The following is a 6,614-nucleotide window of genomic DNA, read 5'->3' as shown; positions in this document are numbered from 1 at the left end:
CGATGAGTGCAAGCACTTAATGGGTGCTTACCCTTTCGACTGGATTTAATCGAACCAATCATCGACCAAAGAGAAATAGGATAAAGATTCACGCCTATTTGCACTCTGGAGACTGGGGTGTGAACGAAACGTGATCATAAAACTTGTCTGGTCTGAACTTGATCTAACTCAATAGACTTTTCGTTTTATCTGTAGACAAGCAGGAAAGCCAGTTGAATTAATTAGCCAACTACAATTACAAGTCCAAGTCGTATTCAATTTAATTGATGGTGTGGAAATCGCTTTGATGGTTGATGAAAAGTCTTCTTAACACAAGTTCATTCATGACGGTAAAACTTAATCCGCTGGACCAGCCTGAGCAAATAGACAGCTAATTTGCTAAACATATAGTAGTGCTTGATCCTATTACATGCTTACATAGTACGAATCTATAACCAGTTTGGCTCTAATATTATTGAATAAAGGTCAGCAAATCATTTATAATAATATTATCTCCATACGTGTTATTTGTTCCACATTATGTACAAATTAAGTGGGAACTCATCATTTAGATATTAGTCTGTCTGTCAATACGAGAATAAATACCTGAATTTCACGTGATCATTTACATTTTAAGACTCCGACTTTTATGATGAGTAGGTAGATCGAGTTTGTTTTGCATCTTGATCTGCCTCGAAAATAAATAAAATTTGAAAAGAACAAATAATTTAAAGAAAGCTTCCAAATTCGTATAAAGTTCTTTTGTTTAAAAAAACAAAACAAACAACATTTTAATAGAGAATTTCGAACAGAATATACATATACATTTACATATACATTTATACATATCTACGTCGTTATCAGATGTTTATTTATTATGGATATACCTACATTCATACATATGAATACATGTGTATGTACATATGTATGTAGCTAAGCAGATATAATTTTTGAATGTCTTACTATGAATATCATTTTAAGAATATCCCAAGAAATAAAAAGAATTAAACACGATTCCTTAGCTCTCGTGATCGGCAATATAGTTGAATGAAATGAGTGAGCAAATCATGTTTTTTAACATTTTTCTCTCGGCCTCGACTAAATTATTTGAGAATGTGCCATTTGTTTAGAAATTAGAATTACATACAAACATACATATGTACATATGTATGTATGTACATACATGTGTACATAAAAAATGTCTTGATTTCTCGTTTGTATTTTCCTGAAAATAGTTGTGAGGAGCATCGTCTCAGAATTCTCAGCCGCACGGATTTATGTGATTTATTTTGAGATTTTTAACATGATCCCTGATGAAACACATTGTTGTTTTCATACAAAGCGAAGAGCCGCGCCAATAAATATTTAATGAATAAAAATAATAATTAATGTTTAATTAATTAATTAATCAATAAAAATATTTATAATATTTGGTAAATGAATTTATCCATCCAATGCCTTAGATTGCATTGCCTTGGCAATACCATGGGTTTGACCAACAAAATTATCAGCTGAGCTTTCCGTATCACTGAGCTTTAAACAATATAAGTTTACATCTACATCTCCAAGTAAGTGTAGATTGTGTATCGACAATGTAGAACATGATGTAGAAAGCGTGTAAGAATCAATCTTTCCGCCGTGGTCGTCAGGTGTCGCCACTAAAAAATGTAGTTGTGCTGTAGACAGGTTTGAGATTATGCTTGGTGGCTAAGAACACGCTCGCAGCCATCGATGTTCTCCGCCCATATATCCAGCAATATCTTTATGGATTTTCTTGTTTTAGAGGCCCACAAAAATCTTTAATTTAATGAACTGTAGGCATATTTGACCCGACAGAATTGCATTTTTAGATCAGCTGTTTTGTATATCATTCCTGGTGAAAGTTGAGCTAATAGTCATAAGGGCTTTAAGTAATTTAACACTTTCTCCTTGAGTGCAATGCAGTGGGTTGAAAATATGCCTGGCATAACCAGCTAGTTATTGAAAATGTGTGATGGCGCCGCTTCAGTTAATTGCAGATATTTTATTTTCTGGGTGTATTGCATTTCATTTCCAATTATATTGCCCCGCATAATTAAGAGTATCTGTGCGAATCAACAGTCAGACTCGAGGTCCGGCAAAGCGGATAAACCAAGGTGAAGTGGGTCTCATAATTGGAATTTCGCAAATCAAAATATCGGCAACAGTGTAGAGGATGAATTATTGAGGGTAGGTAGTCCGGTCCGGCTACCCCCGGCCTCGCTCGCTAAGTCATTATCGGATTCTATGGAAACATTTCGCTATTTGTCGCCCATTTCTGAGGGATGTGTCTGACTTAGTTTGTCTTTTCCTTCTCCCTCTCTCTCTCTCTCTGTGATTTTTTCAATCAAAATTTCAAAGCCAACTTAAGCTGAGAAGGATTTGGAGGATGTGTTTGCCAATGGCAGTGCTGTGGTCCCTGGGCTCTTGGGTCCTTGGGTCCCTGGGTGCTGGGATCCGTGAATTTGGTATCCAAGAATCGCGAACCTCCGTCCTCCATCCGTTCTCTACTGGGATATTTGTGTGTGCTTTGTCTTATTTTCATTTCGTTTTGCTGGTTTTTATTTGTTGTCTGTTATCTATTTGTGTTTGCTTTCCTTTTGCCATAAGGCGACAATCGTTCCCATCATCATCATCATCTTGTGCTCTGGCTTGCACATCATCAGGGCAGGACTGGCAGTCCCACGTTTGCGTTCACTGCGTGGTAATCCAAGGATGATGATATTCCCTAAACTAAACTAAATCAAAACCGAAATCGAATCGAATTTATTGTCATCTTCATTTTGCGCCTCAGATTATGCCACAGATTCCGCCCGGGTTTCAATTTCGGTGCGAACTTTCGCTTTTGGGTTCACGGCATCCCGGAGTTGGATTTCCGTTGGGGCTGTTAGGGTGGTAGTTTGTAGCAGAGGGAGGGAGGCTGGGATGGTTATGCCTCGCCCGAAGCTACAGGTTATGATGATTGCTCTGTGTTCTGTCGTCTCTGTCTTGGCATTTTGTTTTGTTTTTTGCTTCGCCCCCGCAATTTTTGCTGATTGTTGTGTTTTGGAGCAGCTGCAATCAAAAATACATCACTGATGTGATGATGCTTTGTCCTTGAACCACCCACAGCCCCCACAGCACCCACACTACCCACGCGGGAAGAGTGTCCCCCTTGAATGTTACTGATGCTGCGGCTTTACCCCAAAAGACTTCACTTTCGTTTCGCAGTTTCGTTGCATGTTGCATGCAATGGCTGGCATGAAACCATCCAGAGAATTTAATTTCTAACTAATTGCTTGCCAAGTTAAGTACGGAAGGCGCTGCAATAAGGAGGCGTTCGTGCAGTTGGCAGCGCTCGCTGCTTGCTCCTACGACTCTGACAGCAGTTGGCCGCGCTCTCTGCTCCGTTTAACTGCCACGAGAGCTGCCGCCGCTTCTTGCGGCCTTGACAGCGGGACAAACCATGTGTGTGACTGTGTGTGGCACGTAGAAGCCGCGACTGCCACTGCCACCTAGCTGGAGGTTTGGCCTCTGCCGCTGGGCTTGGCGTTCGCGTTGGATCAGACAATTGCTGCAGCTGACAGCCGCGGTGTGCGGCTTTTCTCTGTCTCACTCTGCCACCTACTCTCCGTGTCTATCTCCACCCTTTTGCACCCTGCAGTGCGTGTGTGTGCATTGCATTGATTTTGATGGGCTCCCACATTATGAAGATACATTTTTGTGTAGGTTGTGTTCTCTGATTGCGGCTTACGATGCGTCTGATGCATTCATATTGTTGCAAGCTTGATTGTGGTTAGCCGCAGAATGCAGCAGACGCCTGCGGTGCTGTGTGTCTGGAAAAACGATTGCCCATAGCTGCTTAAAGTATAATAAATTGTAAATAGAAAATGGTTACTATAAGTCTTCTCAGATATGTACAAATATCTACGAATACCCGTACTTAAATCGAACTCAAAGATAATTACAAATTTCCAATTAAATACGGATAAGGTTTAAGTTTAAGTTTTATTTATATTTTTATGTCTATTTGTTTATTATATTTTGTTGATTTTCTATTTAGTTCCTTTACGATTTCCGCCGTCTAGTTCGGGGGTAATCTGGTGCCTTCCCAGTCCTTTCTGAAGTGCACCTGGCCTCAAGCCCAACTTAATTTAGGAATATGCATTTCCATATTTCTCCTTTTTTCTCTTTTCCATAGTATGCTGCAAGCAAATTCAACAAATTAAGTTGACAATTGTGTTTCCATGTCGCATTCTCGTGCCACGTCTGCCGCCACACATGTATTTGACTGGATTTGTGACAAAACCGAGAGCTGGGCAATACAAAATAATAGGAGAACAAAGAAGGGCAAAATTTGTTTTTGATAGAAACTCTTGTCCAAAACAATGTCTGAACTATTGTGTGTCATCCTTTTTTAGTCCAAGGCTTGGGTGTGCTTCGGTGCTTGGCAGTGGAGGCCACTTGAAAATTGCGCCACAGACCCGTTGAGTTTCAGTTGACCCTCATCAAAAGCTAACTAAAAACTTTTCTTTTTCCTTTAGTTTTTATTCCAATCCTCCCTCGTGCGCTATCTCGCTCCCTCTCTGTTCCACGCTCCGTGTGTGTGTGTGTGTGTGTGTGTGATTTTGTTGTTTTTGTCTTTTGGCCAAAGTGGAAAATAAATGGTTCCACAGGATGACCATTTGCGTGATGTGCATGTACGGGTATATCGCATGTGTGTGTGTGTGTGTGTGGGGGCCTCTTCTTCCGTGTCCGTATCCGGTCAAAAAGTTGAAAGCCGAACGTCACTTTTTGCACAATCCGAATCCGAAACAAGAACAACAGCAACAGCAACAGCATCTGTGGCCAAAACAAAAGTCAAACGAAAAGTCCGAACAAAAAAAACCAATAGAAATTTAAACAGTTTGACGCATTAAATACTCATTGGGGCAACTTGCCGACTCGGATTTAGCCACTGACTGTGGGTGGGAGTGCTGCTGAGGTGTGCTGTGGTTCGGTTCTCATTGGTTTCATTTAATCCACTAGAGAGTATGCAGGATGTTGACATGTATAAAAAATACTAGAAGGAAAGCTGCTTAATTTATAGACGGAAATTGTTTCTTAATTAAAATAAACAAAATAATTTAAATAGAAATTATATTTTTGGTGCACCTCTTTTTAAAACATTTCCAAGACTTTTCTCTTACTGCAGAAGCCACCTTAAAATCCAACTCACCATGCGGCAAGGGGTTAAGCCAACACATGGCTTTCCTCCAACTAATACGCACAAATCTGCAAAATGTCTGGGAGCAGAGTCCTCCTGTTGCCCCACTCAAATCTCTCAAATCCACATTTAATTATGGAGTCCCAGGCCTTTGTCCGGTTCAGCTCTCGGGTTAGTTCAACCTTTGGCCGACTGACTGCTTAAACTTAATTAAGATTCCATGCTTAACGCGATCATAGTCATCGTCATCGTGATTATCATTGTAATACTGGCTCCGTTCGGGGGGAGGCCAGTGTCAGAAGTGGCACTTCATCAGTCAGTATCGACACAGAAGCACCGCCGGCAGCTTCTGTCCGCGCCTCCTGTTGCCACCTGTCCGGCTCACTCCTGCCACTGGAGGGAGCCCAAGTGTCCTGGCCCATTCACTTATGTTTCTGGGTCTCCGTGTGTGTGTGTGTTTTGGTGGCTACTCCCCTTTTGTTTGCACTCTCGACCGGCGTAGGCCCCTAAAGGCGTTTCACAGATTTCGTTGAACGTGCGGCGCTAGCTTTGCCGTCTGCCGTGTGGTTTTTGGTGGATTTACTCGAGGGCATCTGCTCGGCTTAGCGCTAAAATGTGTGTCTACCCATACACCCAACCATACCACCCATACACCCCTTCATCTGTCATATGTGTGAGTGAGTGTTTGCTCCATTTCAGTGTGCTGCTGATGGAATTTTAATTAAATACTCGGGTGTCTATGTTAATTTATATGCGCATATGCTTAGCCAGCCAAACAACCAGCCAGACGGGTCGGCTGCCGTGACTGCTCCTCAGTTTGGGCACTTCCATACTCCATTCTCCATTCTGTATTCTGCGCATTGATATGATGTGGATGACTATGAGGATTCGGGTTGGGGGACTCACCTTTGAAGTGGCTGCGCATGTTTGTGATTAAGAGCTTTTTGGGATCTCTCGCGCGGCCTTCCAGCACAAGTCCCTCTGCCGTTGTCCTTGGCTCCGTTTCATTGTTTAAAATTTAATTATAATTTAATGCTTAGTAAGCACTATTTCTCGCATGAAGTTGTCTGAATTCCCATCCGAGTCCTCCACCCCGCACCACTCCGCTGACTGCTGCTGCGGTTTCCATTTGGGTTCGTTTCCATGTCGCTTTTTTGCCAAAGCTACTTGGATATTATCACGTCTGTCTGTCTCTGTCTGTCCGTCTGTCCCTGTCTTTGTCTATCGTCCTGGCCCTGCGTTTGTTGTCTTGTCTTTGGTCTGAGCCGTTTGGTCGCCACCTGGTTCTGGTTCGAGATGGCACTTGATATGGAAATAATTTGTTGTGCGGGTCTCGGGTTGGAATTCTTGGAAAACTGGCAGAAAGGGAATTTTGTCGGACTATGCAACAGATTGGCATTTTCACATCAGCACGGGCGAATATTTATGCGCA

The sequence above is a fragment of the Drosophila subobscura genome, chromosome U (genome assembly GCF_008121235.1).
Source record: "Drosophila subobscura isolate 14011-0131.10 chromosome U, UCBerk_Dsub_1.0, whole genome shotgun sequence".
Lineage (NCBI taxonomy): Eukaryota > Metazoa > Arthropoda > Insecta > Diptera > Drosophilidae > Drosophila > Drosophila subobscura.
The sequence above is the reverse complement of the archived record's forward strand: the minus strand, read 5'-3'. Positions refer to the sequence as shown.